General features: G+C 36.3%; 1 protein-coding gene across 5 annotated transcripts in view; it reads left to right on the top strand.

The window, feature by feature from the left end:
* Window positions 1-15,611, top strand: part of LOC105935149 (ras/Rap GTPase-activating protein SynGAP) — an 83,747-nt gene that overhangs the window by 18,493 nt on the left and 49,643 nt on the right. The gene's annotated exons all lie outside the window — the stretch shown is intronic.

Here is a 15,611-nt window from a genome sequence, read left to right as displayed (position 1 = left end):
CTTCACAACTTAAAAAAAAATTGGAGGAATGAAATTTCTCTAAGGTTGTAACTTTGATCCTGCAAAATTACCGATTAAATTGTCAGACTACCACACAAGTATTCCAAAATTATATTAAAAGTTTTCATGCTTCGACTAATTTACGGGAAAATAACCGTAAATTAGCAAAATAAAATTCATTTGTAAATGGTGACCGCGGGCGCAATGTAGTTTGTTTGAGTTGAGTTGCCATATAATGACGTCATCGAGAAGCGCAGACCCCGCCCAGAGTCGATCTGGCAGCCCGAGACGATCTGGTACCTACACCGGTTTAGACTTGTGCGTAAAAGAAGTGAGCAAGCAGCAACCACTGAGCTCTATTATACACTGGAGTGCTAATCACCGTCTGTTTGAACGAGTCGCTTTGAAGCCACCAGCCGCCATATTGGTACTCCCTATTTTCCCCTCAGTAACTAGGGAATATGTGCGCTACAGCATCGAATAACGAGGATTTTCTCATGTTCAGGGGGAGCTTAAGACTTTTAATATGTCAAATGCCATATACTTTATGTTATGTTCTAAAACTATCAAGTACTGAGAAAGTCATGTGCTGAAATATTTTGCATTTTATTCATTTAAATATATATGTTTAACATTTATAAATATATAAATAACAATATACAAAAACATATATTTACATATGTGTATACATATATATACATATATACATATACACATACCTATATATACATATATATATATATTTAATATGAATAACATGTAAAATATTTCAGCACCTAATTTCCTAGTATTTGATAGTGTTAGTACATCCACTGACTGTAGAATTACCTGTGAAACGTTTTCATACAGCCAGAAAACTGCTTGTTGTTGCAACCAAATCCTATGGGATTCTGTGAGAGTAGGGAGTAGCAAGATGGCGGCCAGTGACTTCAGTTTTTCGGCAAAATCAGCACTCCAGTGTATTATATAGCTCAGTGGCAGCAACGTGCACCTGTTAGCCTTTGCATCTATCAGGCTCAGCACTGCCCCCTTTAGTGAGACACGGTACTTTCTGCATCACTCAGTGGATTTTAATAGCACAATTATGGCAAATTACAAATGCTAAATATGTCACACTTATTCATTATGCATTTCAGAAAGGTTGTGGAAATTTAGCAGGTGCTTTAGATGTGTAATCTAACATGCATATCAGCAATATTAAGAGAGACAGCGACAAACATTTGCCAACTGCCTGTTACAGTCAGTGTGGGGGGAGGCACAGCTCCTCACTGCCTCACCTCACCGTTCCCTCATGTATTTAAACGGCAATGCATAAATTTAGCAATTTTACTGAAAACAAAAAAAATTACAGAAAATTTAGCAGACAAAATGATTTTATTTGATCAGTGTTAGTATTTTAGATGTCATTATGATGGATGACATCATAATGACATCCATCGTATCTAAAGTTCTTCTGGAGTTCAGGGTAAAAATCCCAAACAAATGAAAAATACTTTGATTCTAGTTTTGGTCAAACTTTGTTGTATCCCTCGCTAAGAGTTCTGCAGCAAAAGTGGATATATGATACTTTTACTCTGCTTAAGCACATTTATTTGGATACCTGCAGTAACAACCCACTCAAACTGAGACATAACACCAACCTGTCACTTTGAATTGGCCAACTACGTCTAAAAATATGGCTTCCAGTGAGCCTTCTGGATTTGAAGCGGCTCAGAGATTTGACAGGCAGAGCTCAGACAGGAAATCTTCAGCATTAGTATTTTTATTGTCTAGCCAAAGCTTTGACATCATGATACATCTTTGTGACCCAGTCGGAAGTAGGAACATTGAATCATTTCCAGTCTCCACACAAAGTATGTTAACAAATAGAAAAATGCTTGCCCGAATCTACCATAACAATTTTTCCTGGTTATTTTTACTTTAATAACCTGTAAAGCCGTAAATCTGTTCGGGTAAAATCCACAACAATAAAAACATATTTTTTTTAAAGCACTTGCAGTAAAAGCCTCTAACATGATTCCCATCATGCAATTTGACCTTCAAACTCTAGAACCTGGCTTGTTTCACATGGACCCCGGGATTCTGTGTTGAATTAATTTTCGCAAATTCCATTCTGGCTTCATCTTTGTTAAATAAATAATCACAGTGTACAATCTATGGTGTGTTTCGTACACCTGAGTTTAGATACAGTATAGCCTGGTAATGCATAGATCATTTAAACATAAGAACACTAGACTTAATAGAGGGTGTACTTTCTTTTTATAATGACTAAATGAAAAACACCCAAATATAGAATATATTGCTAATGTTATTCTTTTCTGGCTTCTTGTTTCTCAGCCTTAATTCACCACCAACTCCTCACTTTGACCTCTCTTGGTTAGCTGAAACAGACACTGTTTATTCCAGGTTTTTTTTTTTCTACTTTTAATATTTTCCTTAGCCTGAATGAAGCATAAGAGGTGGTCAATAAGTCACCAATAAAAACTAAAATACCAAGCATATTCACTCACTGTTCCTGTATAAACACAGCTCTTGTTAAATTCAGATTTTTTTTTTAAAAGTTTACATTTCTGACTTTTTAATCCTGTTACAATGGGCCTCTTTGAGAGAAAGGCGCCTGCATTGCCTTTTGTTAGATCAGGGCTACATCTCAGCGTTGACGCAAACTGCTAGATTATCTGATTTCAGTTTTTTAAGATCCACTTTTGTAGCTTCAGAGTTTCTTTTAGTCATAAAATGCAGCATAGTTTAGCAATAACCAAGCAGTGAACTTCACCCGCAATCAGCATTGATTTCAGCATCTCAAACTGTTGACCGGTTTGACTTTGAACAGGATTTTTGCCGCCATAGTTGAACTTTTTTTTTTTTGCATAAGTAATGGCAAGATTCTGTCTTTAAGAGAGATATGAAGTATTTAACTGCCATGACAGTGAAATGAATTTGATAAATGTGTTATGTGATTTATATTTGTATCTTGGGCATTAGCAAATTTATTGATTTAGCAATCACTATGCATTTTGTCACATTATGCTGATTTGAAAATAAGCTTTAGATTGGTCTAAATTGCAGGGAAAAGAGAAGATTTTACATATACACAGTATTATTTGTATACTTTATGGTAGGCAAGGTTCATTGTGTGTAATTGGACAGAGGGTGTAAAATCTAAGCTGTGCTACAGCACAGGGAAAGACAAGTTGTTTTTTATGTCACCTTTTTTTTATTTTTCCAGTACTTAAAACTGCCTGACCATCTATACACAGTTTAGGATTTCACCTAATGTATTAAAGAGGTAATAGCTGAATTATTTAGATACAGGGCTAAAGCATCTGTCATGCCAGCCACATAAAGAATTCTGCCTGTTGAAGTGAGTGAATCTTCATCAGTGCAGACTAAGTGTTGGCATAAAGTAGAGTGCGATTAGGTTATCCTGCCACTTAAAGTCTTTTGTACATTGATAAACACAGGGTAGAAGGTTTGACTGAGATTTACCCACGGCTGCTCTCTTATTATATGCTGTTGTGCTTGCATAGAAGTGCAAAGCTTTAATATGAGTCTTAAAAGAGGCACCACTCATCTTGAAGCATTTTAGACCATCTTAAATGGACAATAGGAAAAATAATTACAAATAAAAAGGCTCAAAATGTTTGTCCCTTTTTAAAGTGAGATATTACTATGACTAACCTCAGTGAACTACAAGGCGGTCCATTCGTGAGCTCCACTGAACACCAAATTTCTAGATAAGAGATTGGCATGGAAATGGGTTTTCAACTATGGTAACTAGAAGGCGTATTAGCTGTTCAATCTCAAATTTGTAAAATGTCCCGGAGGTTGGTGTTGCTGGCAATTCGTGTTAGGAATATATATTTATGCATATACTGTTAAATCACTGCTGCACTTTATCCTGCAATTTTTATCCTGTAATTTTATCCTGTAATTTACTTTATCCTGTAATCTACTGCAATTCACTGTAATTTTCAAGCTGTATGCAAACGAAATTTCGTTCTGTACGCACTCTGTGCATACAAAATGACTAAGTTGTCTAAGTCTAAGTCTCTTATCTGGAGAAGATGTGTGGGAGTCACAAATGCAGCAAACTTAATGTGGGCCGTTTTATTAGACATTATTCACAACAGAATGTGAAAACCACTTGTGTAATTATGATTTGGTCTATTATAATTTAGTAGTAAGATATATTAATATTCATGCAAGAGGTGTGTTGTGTCTCTTTATTTCTGTCCCAGTCAATTAATTCGAAAACACCAAAATGTGTAATTTATATGTTTTCAACAGTATGACTGTTGTACCGAGATCAAAAAGTTGTTTGTTCAGTTCAAGCTTCATGCCACAAGAGTGGCAGATATCAGTGCTCCGCTTGATATCTATCTATCTATCTATCTATCTATCTATCTATCTATCTATCTATCTATCTATCTATCTATCTATCTATCTATCTATCTATCTATCTATCTATCTATCTATCTATCTATCTATCTATCTATCTATCTATCTATCTATCTATCTATCTATCTATCTATCTATCTATCTATCTATCTATCTATCTATCTATCTATCTATCTATCTATCTATCAAACTTTTTACAGGTACAAACAACCAATGTCTTGATAACATCAGAATACACAGTACTATTTAATACAATATGTGTAAAGTGACAGCCAAAGCTGCCGTCATTTTAGGGTTTTTCTGTATAGATGTGAATGTGTAACCATCTGGATCCAAGTACCTGTAGGTGTTTGTGAGAGTGCAGGTGTATATGTAAGGTTTATCTGTGAGAAAAGTGCTCAATAGTGTTTGTTTCTTGTGTCATTCATCTTTATCAAACATAACCTAACTTATATATGTATTTGTTGATTTATTTGCAAGAGTGGATTTTTACTTGGGTTATTACTAACGCTTGGCCACAATTTCATGTCAGTATCATCATTAGAACTATATTTACCAGCAAAATCATTCAACGTGTTCAATACTTATTTCTTTCAGTGTAATTTTAGTTCAAAACCTATTTTTTCAAAGGTAAATGTAAGGGTCATTCTAATTATGATAGCAAAATATTGCAAAAATAGCTCTAAATCTTTTAAGATTGCCTTGTTGACCTAAATTATGGACTTTTGGAGCTATCAGACAAAAAATTAGTTGTCTTACCATAGTTGGTGGTTAGTTGTATTTACTAGATGGAGTATGGCAATAACAGATTCTTCCTTGTGTCATGAATGAAATACTGTATCTGCCCCAGCAGGCCTGTCTGTGAGTAACTGGAGTTGGCTTGTTGTTGTTAGATGCTCATGACTAGTCATACTGAGCTCCTCCGTTTGTGGCCTGTGACTGGAGACATGATCTCTCCAAACATCAACAATATGAGCAGCCACAATAAAATCCCTTCTGGCCAATCTTACTCAATTCTTATTACCATCCATCTAAGCATTTTAATTATTATTTTTTTTGGATCAAAGACACATTTAATACATGCAGTTACTTGATTTCACCTATTACTACCAACTTACTTAAATGGACTTAGCCGGACTTAGCTGTATTGTGTCTGTTATGACATAACCAAACTGAAACCTGTCTATTTTTATGTCCGTGAAAATTTGGGCCAGAATTTTATTTCTGAGCCACCAGTGTTCTCCAGAGAACCCACACTCTGATAACACAGTGAGCAAATGAAACTGTGAGGAACTCTTAACAGCTTCTGTAATACGTGCAAAATCTTGATCACATTGAATCTTGGGAGTTGTTTTTATCAAAGGTGTCTGCAAACCTGAGAACAGGGACTACTTTGGCTACTTTTATGGTTTGAAACTACACATCTCTCTATCAATATTCATTAAATATGTTATTTATCTTATCTTAAAATGGCATTTATATTGGAATAGCTCTTCAGGCATTGAACTAAATGGGAAACTGCCTTTACATGTTTACATGTTGCAACTTCTACATACAAATACAGCGCAAATGCTGCTGAAATAAGACATTTTTATACAGGCCTTAATCTTTTATGGCATAAATCAGCATAGACCTGATAACTTTTTAATGTGTCAATACATTCTAAATCATACATTTTGGGATCAATAATTTTTTTCTTGTGGCACATACATTCAGTCAGCATAATTTCTTTTAATCATAATTACATTTTTATTTAGGCTGAACGAAAGTTGCCTATTTGGATCTAACATTTCATTAAAAATCTTTTTATGAAAGCACAGATGCTTTACTCCACCTAGAAAGCCTTTTCTGACACCTCTAGCGGAACTGCTACAGATTTTAGATAGAACCCGAGATAAACGGCACTTGTGCTGGTTCTGCAGTGATAATACATGGTTGCTTTTTTTTTTTTTTAGTTGTTATAAAGCAGGATATTTCTGATGTGATTATTTTCATAACCTTGCTTTCTACTTGATTTTACTTGTGGATGTTTAAGTAGTTTTAATCTCTTCTGTAGAAAGTCTCTGGTGACCCACATTTTGCCTAATAAAGTCACCACTGATACAGAAAATGAGTCCGTTCATTAAGTATGTACACAGTCACTTTTGGTTTGGTAATAACTGATCAATGACTTTAAAACTCTGTTTTTAGGGTTACTGTAATCCTCTGTGTGTGTGATTTTTTTTAAATCAGCAGTAATTCATCTTATAAGATTATGTCCCATAAACCTGTATACATTCAACTCAATTTAGTTCATTTAAATGGCTCCAAATGACAACAAATTTAATCTAAGTTTACATTTATATAGGATACAATAACATAAAACCTTATTGATCCCACTTCAGGGCAATTTGATTGTTAAAGCAGGGTACAAAAACAAAATAAAGTGCAAGGAAATAAAATACAAGATTAAAAAAGATAGAAATAAGAATGCAATTGCAATACAGATATACAAAAATGAGTTTATACACATGATAATATTTAAAATTGCATAGTCCCTTGACAGAAGAAACCAGAGCGCAACTAAACTGTTGAGTTGTAAAGTATCAAAGCAGTGGGAATATACAATCTGCGATGGCTGCATCATGGGACCAGATCAGTTTTCTTTTAATTATCTGCCTTTTTTGGGTGTGTCTCTACCAGCTTTTTTTTACCACTTCTTTGCAAAGTACCTCAAACTTAGTCAGATTTGATTGAGAGTGTCTGTGATCATCGATTCTTAAACCTTGATGCAAATTCTCAATTACATTTTAGTCTGGATTGCAACTGGGCCCCACACTGTCTCCTAGTCTCAGCACTTTTACATCCTCCAGCAGACTCTCTTCCAGGATTGCTTTGTGTTTCGCTTCATTCATCTTTCCATTAATTCGGATCAACATCAAGCATCAGCCATACCTAACCCATGATGTTGCTACAACTGTGTGTAACTGTGGGGATGCTTTGCTCTGTGTGAAGTTCAAAGCTAATTTTTTTTCCAGACATAGCGTTTTGCATATAGGCCAAAAACTCATCATCTGAACAGATCACCTTCTTCCACATGTTCACTGTGTCCCCTTCATTGCTGGTGGTAAACTACAAACAGGAGTTCAAACTACTGTTTTTCAGCAATGGTTTTCTTCTTTCCACTTATCCATAAATTCCAGATTTTGTGAAGTGCACAAGCAATAGTTCTGTCAAAAGATTTGCCTGCCTGAGCTGTGGCTCTCTGCAGATACTTCAGAGTTACCAGGGGTCTCTTGGCTGCTTGGCTTATCAATGCTTCCCTTACCTTTCCTGCATGTTATGTTTGTTGCACTGGATTTTTTTTTAGTATTATAAGATATGAACACTTTTGCAAGCAGTGGCGGTTCTAGACCAAATTTACCAGGGGGGCCAAGGTGGGGCCAGTGTTTTTTCACAGGGACAGAACAAAAAACTTAAAAAACAATAAATATAATAATAATATAATATATTAATATAATGTAATAATATTAAGTGAGCCATGTGTGGCTCTGGAACTGCAGGTTTAAGACCCCTGATCTAGCAGTTAAAACTTTGCCCCCAGCTTATAAGCTAAACGTGAAACATCTTAAGTTTTAAATTCTTTTTAGAGTAAAACTGTATAGGTAAAAAATAATATTGGTCAATATGACCAATCAGTTATGGTTTCTTTGTCATTGCAAATAATTATGAGATGTGTATTTATTATCATGTCTTTAGTACAGGGGCCATAACAGGGGCCAGAACCATTTCTACAGGGGCATGGGCCCCTGTTGGCCCCTGTCTAGAACTGCCCCTGTTTGCAAGGCAGTGCAGAATTAGTTTTGTTCTAAATTTGATTCTGATTAGTTCCTTTCATTCAAACTCAATTACATAGTCACATTCAAATTCAGTAACACATGGATCATAATTGCAGTGTTGTAATAATTTCTTAAAATTCACAACATAGTATCTAAGGTTCTTATGCGTTTTTATCCTATTAGCAACTGTGGAATTAATATAAGTTAATACACTATTTTAGGTACAAAAGTGTCAAAAATGCCAAGTTTCCCAACATTTATTAATAGACATGATAAAGGTTGACTATGTTTCTGTAACACCCACTCTTAGTCTTTCTCTCTCTGTCTTTCTCTCTCTGTATCACAGTTAGCTAGAGGCTGTTGCCGCCCACACGCTCCGTCTTGAGAGCAATTTACATTCAGAATGGCCCAACCGAACACATCCATGTGTTCTAACATGTCACGTTTACTTAAGTCCCGCCTCATTTCAAGTGACTGTTTTAGGGGCGGGTAGATGTGCGCAAAAACATTGTTCTGCAAGGTCATTCAATTGATTTGCCGTGTTATGATTTGACCCCACATGCGACACATTTGTAAATATCTGAAGTGTTTCCTCCAGCTGAGGGTAATTGCACCCCATGGCGTGCTGATATTTCTGATTGCTCCTGTCTTCATGTCTGGTTTGCAGAAATGTAACGCTTTGCAGCGTGTTGCTTGGTGTTTTTCTATCATCCTTGCTGTGCAGTTTTTTTGTGCCAATATCTTTTACACTTCAAGTAGAGGCCCTTGGAGTTGTTTCCATGGGTACCAAACAATTAGCTGTGATTCAGAATAGAACCTGGAGAGTAGCCTACTTACAGGCACTGAGAGCGAGGAAATCAAAATCACAGGATGACAGGTGTCTTGATTCTCTTTGCAATACATAAATAAATAAATAAATAAATAAATAAATAAATAAAATGGATGAAACAGCTCCTCAGGGTAATGGGCAATTTCTAAAATAAAACCCCCAACAGATCACTCCCAGACAAAAATAGAACCGTGGAGTGAGAAACAGCATTAAACATGGTTCTAGATTAAAAGATAGTCACAGGTTGCAGATCAGTCGGCACTTTTTATTACACAACAAGAATGATACAGGTATGAAATTGCAAAAATTAAGGAACTACTTTACAAGTTTATGAGAATGTGGGTTTATACTCACATTTTTAACATATAATGCTAATTGCTGTTCTATGCTTAAGACTGAACTGTATGTAGCTGGAAAAAGAAATAGAGAAGATAAAATAGGCTAAAAGATTGCTTGTAAAAGAACCACGCACCTGGCGAGCACATCTCATCAGGGATGTTCAGGTCGACAGAACACCTTAATTGAGCTAGCAGTGTCTGTCCAGCTAATATTAAACACATAGACTTAGCTTATGTCTTCTGGAATGTTTACCACTTCACTGTTATACAGATTACAGAAGCTTTATTAACCTTTTAAAGTTCTATTTTAAAGTTTATTCTCTGAGATACAGGGATCCAGTGTAAGGATTTTAGACCTGAGGTGATGTGCTTTACTTTCTTAGTCTTAGTGAGGACGCGGGCAGCAGCTTTCTGGATTAGCCGCAGCTGTCTGATTGACTTTTTTTGGCAGACGTGAAGACACCATTGCAGTACTCAAATGCACAGATTAGTTTTTTGAGATCCTGCTGAGACATTAGTCCTTTAATCCTGGAAATATTTTTTTAAGGGGATAGTAGTGGTATAATAGCTTGGGGTTACCATTCTGCTTCAGGATCTAATCAACTTGCCTTTAACGACGGAGTTCTGCGACTGCTTTCCACCTACTTTCAATCACTGAGTGAAAGCTGCCCAGTGGACTGCTTAGAGCAGTCAGTGTTTTCACTTGAATTTATAAAAATGCTCCACACCAAATTAATGAACACTGTTTGAAACTTTTTAAGTCAATTTGCTGGCTTTGTCAATTCTCTGTTTGACATAACTGTAGTGCTGTTTTAACCGACCAGAGATCATAAATGGTGGTAAGCAATGTGTCCAGAATGGGGAAGAAAGGTTTTAAGATTTCTGTTTGCAGGAATAACTGTTTCCATACATTGGTCCTCCACCGAAATCATTGGAATAAGAGAATCTTAGGATGATAAGTTCCCAAAACAATTAACAATATATGTTAAGTATAAGAAATGCCCCACATCCTACTGTTTGTCTTAAATTCCTCCTTAAGTTTGCATTCGGAAAACAAAGAGAAGAAGAATTAAGGAGGTTATATGTGCGCAGGATTTGCACCCACCTCGTTCTGGTTTATGTTGATGTTATCTTTTTTGGTCACATAGAGAAAAAAATCAGCTGAGATTCCCTAAAGATAGTTGCTCATACTTTCATCATTCTATTATATGTTGCTGAGCTGTTCAAGCCTAAAGACAGACCAAAGCTATTGGTATCCAGATGAGTCATCATAGAGTGTGGGCCCCACTTCCGATATTGCTCTTGCATCGAGTTTTCATTTGCATAATTCTCCATTGAGCTGGGATTCAAAAGGTTTTCCACCACAAGCTGTAGCTAATTTTCTCATGGTCAACATATACAAGCACCTTTGGACCGTTACAGTTTGCTTTTTGTGTGCTTGAGAAGGCCCTAGATGTTGATGTTCCTCAGACTGAGATTTTTCTCATTTGTGTGAAGTCTGTCGTGCATTCATCGTGCCAGTTTCCGGTACTGAATAAAACAATCATCTGAAAAAAATGTTGAGTACCCCATGAAAGATTCATTGTTTTATTAAGAAATGTCCACATATCAAAATACAAGCTTATTTTTGATCTCTGAGAAAGAAACATGTTATTTGCTTAAAACAACTAAGATGTAAATGAAAAAAAAAAACACACACACACTAGTTTAATATTTTTTTTAATGATTAAAGAAAAGATACAAATAAAATGTGTTTGGACATTGAGGAAAATGTTAAGACACCCCTAAGATCCCACAGTGGCTGAAATAATTTACTCTTTATTTTCAGTTGCGAGATGTTTGAGTATTTTTGCATTTACACACTCCTAAATACTCAGACCGGGCTCATTTTTGGGCCCCCTCCTCTTCACGCAGTACCTGCTCCCTCTTGGCTTCATTTTTAGAAAACATGGGATCTCCTTTCATCGTTATGCGGATGATACCCAGATTTATGTCCTACTAGAGAAGATGGAATCCACCATCTATTAGGTCTCTGTTTTTATTGGAAGACATGCAAGCCTGAATGGCTCTGAACTTCATCTTTGGAAGCTCATCTTTGGAATCATGATCATCTTTGGAAGCTTCACTGAGAACCCCTGATAGACGTTGGTTTCTTGGCCGTGTACATTGGACAAATTACTATTAATTTAAGGGTCAAAGTGGATGCTGGAAAAATCATATTAGAGCTGTTGCCAGATAAAGTGTTTTCCATTTCAGGCCGCTAGCAAAGGTAAAGCCTATTCCTTCTCAGGAGCACTTGACAACACAAATCCGTGCCTTTGTAACCACTCATCTGGATTACTGTAAGGTGCTCTATAAACGGAGTCAGTGATTCCAGCATCTCTCAGCTGCTGCACGTCTTTTAACAGTCACAGGAAGGTTTGACCGTATCACCCCTATTTTAGCCTCTCTGAACTGGTTGCCTGTACATTTTAGGACTTCCTTATATTTGCTTTCAAGGCTCTAAGAGGCCTTGCCCCACCCTATCTAACCAAGCTGCTACATCCCTACACACCCTCCCGTTTCCTCAGGTCAGTGGACCAGTAGCTGTAACAACTCCCAAGCTGTGGAATGACCTCTTCACTTTCTGATTTTAAAACCAATCTCTTCTCCTTGGCTATCTGAGATGTTGATTTTTAAAATTGTTCAATTTGTTTTACTACTAATTGTATAGACTAATGTAATTTTATGATTACCCTTTTATTTTTGTATATAGGGCTATTTTTAATTCAGGTCTTATTGATTTTATTATTTGTTTAATTCTATCACATGACTTCTGTTTATTTATTCTGTGTACAAAAAATTGGTCCCATGGGTGTATAAATGTGGGTTTATCTATAAATAAAGCTGCTGTGGTAGTTCTTGGTGGATTTATTGGTATGTGTTGGGTCATTGTTATGTTAAAGTGCCGGTTTTTACTTCAGCATATATCTTTCTTACCGATGGTTCAGGTTCAGATTCAAATTGTTATTCATGTCCCAATGGGTAACTAATTTTACATTTTTCTCAAACACCGTCTGATACAAGGTTATATTCGTGGTTAATTCTATAATGGTGAGCTGGCCAAGTCCTGCTGCAGCAAAGCATCCCAAAGCATAATACTCTTACCTCCCTGCTTCACAATTGGTATGAGGTTCTCTTCCTGAAATGTTGTATTTGTATTATAACAAACAAATATCCTTTGTTCTAACAACATAAATATATGAGTGCTGATTTTTGCCTGGATTTTTAATGGCCAATTCATTTTGTCCCTCGTCTTTCTTAAAGAGCAAAGGTTTCCTTCTTGCACATCTCCCAGGAAAGTTAAATATGGTACAGTCCTGTACTTTCATATCAACAGTAGCAAGAGCCTTCTGCAGGTCTTTTAATGACATTTTAGGATTTTGCGGAGTGTTTTCTTGGTGAACCCACTTGGATCAGGGCACGTTGGTGGTTGTTTTGAATATCGTCCACTTGTAGACTACTGTCTTACATTGGAATCATTTGTATCAAATTCTTCTGAGACGTCTTTAAACCCATTCCCAGGCTTTTAAGCTGTTAAATAAATTCTTTCTGAAGGCCTCAGAGAACTATTTGGACCTTCAAAATGTGAAGTACTGGTGCTCTAATCATGTGCAACTGAGGTGATGAGCCAATCTATAATTTTAACCTTATTAAGTTAAATAAATTGAAGGGTGCCCTATTTTTTTCTCAACCTGAAATGTATTTTTTTAAATAAATCTTTTTTACACTGTTTTCTTCCATTATAATTGTAGGGTAAAAGTATGCTAAGTCGCTTTTAGTTAAAATAAACTGAAGATTTTATAAGATAATATTACAATAATAATAGACTTCCACAAAATGGAATAGGCAAGGGAGCATGTCGTAGGGTTAGGGCAAATATGTGTTGATCTTCTGGGGTCAGAAAATGGTAAAAATATAAAAAGCTACCTGCTTACATTTCCACACATCAACAGCCAGAAAAATATGCAAAATACTCACTGCACCCTTTTTTCAAGATTGAAATGCTGCTACACTAACAGATAAGTTTATTTTTAGGTTTTTCACACATCTTTACAAGGAGTCCCAACAATAGCTGAGGTTACTGACCATAAGCTGCCTTAAATTAATGTTGGGCAGGGATCACCAACCTTTTTGAAACTGAGAGCTACTTCATCGGTACTGTGTCATATGAAGGGCTACCTGTACTGACCTTTGGACTACAAGAGTCCAAGTATACAAAAGAAATCATGATCACTCATTTGTAAATTATTGAAAATGTGATAATGTTTGAAATGTTCAGAATTTATTTAAAACAAGTTTCACCAAATGTAGTGAATTACAGAGCAATGCCTTCTGGGTCATGGTATTATCTGGCCATTCCTAACCATGGGTTTCAAAAATATACAGCTTAATAATGAGCAATTTACTTACCAAAAATACCCTGGGTTTGATGGGGTAATAAAGTACATGATGGTATGTATTTGTCAATCAATATAAGGAGTAATGTGGTGGATATCAAAGTGATAGAAATTATACGCAGGATGAACATGTCAGGAAGAATGCAGAGCTACCTAGATAAATCTACTTCCTCACTGACTAGTTATGTACTTGTTCTTTCTATGGTTACATGGGTTCCTTCAGTTTTTTTCTAATATTGATAATATTGCACTGTTTTAAGTAAATACATTTTTATTTTGTTTCTTAGCAAACATTTTCCATTGAAACCTTGTTAGTGATGTGCTATTTAATAATAATATATATTTTTTTAAATAATGACTTCATTAAATCTATTATTATCTTTGTGATGTAATGGAAGAGTGCAACGTGTAATGCTGTGCAGCATAGCCCATATGTCCTTGGCAAATTTCTCTCAACGGAGACAAAAAAAGAGACTTTGATGAGCCTGTTAGTCATTGTTAAACTGTCAACAGTAACCACTAATAAGAGTTGTGACACTGTTACCACTTAAAAAAACCCATTAAGAGGATAAAATTGACTGAACTGTGTGGCAGTGTACATACTGGGATGGGAGTTTGAAGTGCAACCAGCAGAAAACTGTCCCCATTAGATGCTGCAGCCTCACTTCTCAGTGTTTACCATAATTTTTTTTAACAGAACCAAATTCCATTCTTCCTGCATTAAATTGCAGTTGCATAACTATCAAAAAAGCTGTTCTATGTCTTCCTTTCCTCCTTTGTTGATCTTTTTTCCTCTTTAATCAAAATTTTTATGACAGTGTTGATGCATTTTTATGTTTCAATTGAAATAGTGTGTGTAACTCCCCTGTACCTAATTACTGTCTGTACCACCCTTGGCAGGTAAAGCTGCCATCAAGTGTTTGCCACAACTGACAATAAGGGGTTTGTGTGCTGTGGCAAACAGCCTGTTTAAGATTGAACCGCAGCATCTGTCTGGACCTTCCCTATGCCTTCTCAGTATCTTAACTTTCTTTTTTGCTGTTTTGAGACATTTAGATGTAGACTTGCTTGTGTGCTTTGGATCGGGATTTTTACGGTGGAGGATAGGATTATCCATCCACCCATTTTCTAGTACGTCTATCCCCTGTGGGGTTGCAAGGGGTGCTGGTGCCTATCTCCAGCTGTCAATGGGCGAGAAGCGGGATAAACCCTGGACATGTCGCCTGTCTATCGCAGGGGATGACAGAATTAATGGGTCAATAATTTACTAACAAGTTGTCAGAATACTGAAGCTTCACTGCAGCCCCAGTCCGTCACACCTCCGTTGGTTTGTTTTCTGAAATGCTGTTGGTTTTACGCCAGAATGAACACGATTCAAGCTTTCCATTCAATTTCACTGTTATCTTGTAAGTCCACATAATATTTTTGCAAAAGTTTGGGAATAATCAAGATATTTTTTTTTACCCCAGTAATGTGAGGCAGACCATGTTCTTTTTGGTCAACAGGAGTTTTGTTTTTACAGAGAACTCTCGGGTGAATGCTATTTTTTCCAAGTTTTTATTTTCCTGTTTTTGAATCATGAACATTGACCTGAAGGCCTGCAGCCCTTTAGCTGTTCGGCTTTCTTTAGTGAACTCCTGGATGATTCGTGGATTTCCTCTTGCGGTAATCTTGATGTGCCAACTATGTCTGGGAAGGCTCACCGTGTTTTTTTCAATTTGTGGATAATTGCTCTCACTGAAAAATGGCTTTTCAGACTGATAATAATAGTGGCTTTGTTTTTCAT

Source organism: Fundulus heteroclitus, chromosome 13 (assembly GCF_011125445.2).
Source record: "Fundulus heteroclitus isolate FHET01 chromosome 13, MU-UCD_Fhet_4.1, whole genome shotgun sequence".
In the NCBI taxonomy this organism is placed as follows: Eukaryota; Metazoa; Chordata; class Actinopteri; order Cyprinodontiformes; family Fundulidae; genus Fundulus; species Fundulus heteroclitus.
Note: the sequence above shows the minus strand (reverse complement) of the source record. Positions and strands in the feature narration are given on the sequence as shown.